Raw genomic sequence first — 1,850 nt, forward strand, 5'->3', positions numbered from 1 at the left:
GAAGAACGCTATAGTCGAGTACCTCGACTATCAGATACCCGTAACTCAAAGGGAAATGGAGATATGCAAGCAGCAAAGCGAAATTAAAATGCGCCACCTACCGGCGGTAGACAGATTTAAGCGTTATGGGCGTTAGAGTGGGCGTGGCAAAATTATTTTTGGATCAATCGATAGGTATTGACGACACCAATACATTTCAGTTCAAATTTTTTATCTAGCATGCAAAGTGTGGGCGTCACAGGTTTTCGCGGTTTGTGGGCGTTTAAGTGGGCGTGGCAAACTTTTTTTAGGTCAATCGATAGGTATTGATGAGAGCAATACATTTCAGTTAAAATTTTCTATCTAGCATCAAAACTGTAGGAGTTACAGTTTTGGGCGGCTTGTGGGCGTTAGAGTGGGCGTGGCAGTCTACTGAAACAAACTTGCGCTGCGTAAGAAGCTCAGGAATCTGTACGCCAAATCTCAATAGCCTAGCTCTTATAGTTTCCGAGATCTCAGCGTTCATTCGGACAGACAGACGGACAGACGGACAGACGGTCAGACGGACAGACGGACAGACGGACATGGCTAGATCGACTCGGCTAGTGATCCTGATCAAGAATATATATACTTTATGGGGTCGGAAACGCTTCCTTCTGCCTGTTACATACTTTCCGACGAATCTAGTATACCCTTTTACTCTACGAGTAACGGGTATAAATATATCTTTATATCTTTTTGTAGAATTGGCCTTTTCAACATAAAACAAGGAAGAACGCTATAGTCGAGTACCTCGACTATCAGATACCCGTTACTCAAAGGGAAATGGAGATATGCTAGCACAAAGCGAAATTAAAATGCGCCACCTACCGGCGGTAGACAGATTTAAGCGTTATGGGCGTTAGAGTGGGCGTGGCAAATTTATTTTTGGATCAATCGATAGGTATTGACGACACCAATACATTTCAGTTCAAATTTTTCATCTAGCATCCAAATTGTGGGCGTCACAGGTTTTCGCGGTTTGTGGGCGTTTAAGTGGGCGTGGCAAACTTTTTTTTAGGTCAATCGATAGGTATTGATGAGAACAATACATTTCAGTTAAAATTTTCTATCTAGCATCAAAACTGTAGGAGTTTCAGTTTTGGGCGGTTTGTGGGCGTTAGAGTGGGCGTGGCAGTCTACTGAAACAAACTTGCGCTGCGTAAGAAGCTCAGGAATCTGTACGCCAAATCTCAATAGCCTAACTCTCATAGTTTCCGAGATCTCAGCGTTCATCCGGACAGACAGACGGACAGACGGTCAGACGGACAGACGGACAGACGGATAGACGGACATGGCTAGATCGACTCGGCTAGTGATCCTGACCAAGAATATATATACTTTATGGGGTCGGAAACGTTTCCTTCTGCCTGTTACATACTTTCCGACGAATCTAGTATACCCTTTTACTCTACGAGTAACGGGTATAATTAAAAAGAAAAAACAAGGAAGAACGCTATAGTCGAGTACCTCGACTATCAGATACCCGTTACTCAAAGGGAAATGGAGATATGCAAGCAGCAAAGCGAGATTAAAATGCGCCCCCTACCGGCGGTAGACAGATTTAAGCGTTATGGGCGTTAGAGTGGGCGTGGCAAATTTATTTTTGGATCAATCGATAGGTATTGACGACACCAATACATTTCAGTTAAAATTTTTTATCTAGCATGAAAATTGTGGGCGTCACAGGTTTTCGCGGTTTGTGGGCGTTTAAGTGGGCGTGGCAAACTTTTTTTAGGTCAATCGATAGGTATTGATGAGAACAATAGATTTCAGTTAAAATTTTCTATCTAGCATCAAAACTGTAGGAGTTACAGTTTTGGGCGGTTTGT

This window comes from Drosophila suzukii, unplaced genomic scaffold (assembly GCF_043229965.1).
Source record: "Drosophila suzukii unplaced genomic scaffold, CBGP_Dsuzu_IsoJpt1.0 scf_4, whole genome shotgun sequence".
NCBI lineage: Eukaryota > Metazoa > Arthropoda > Insecta > Diptera > Drosophilidae > Drosophila > Drosophila suzukii.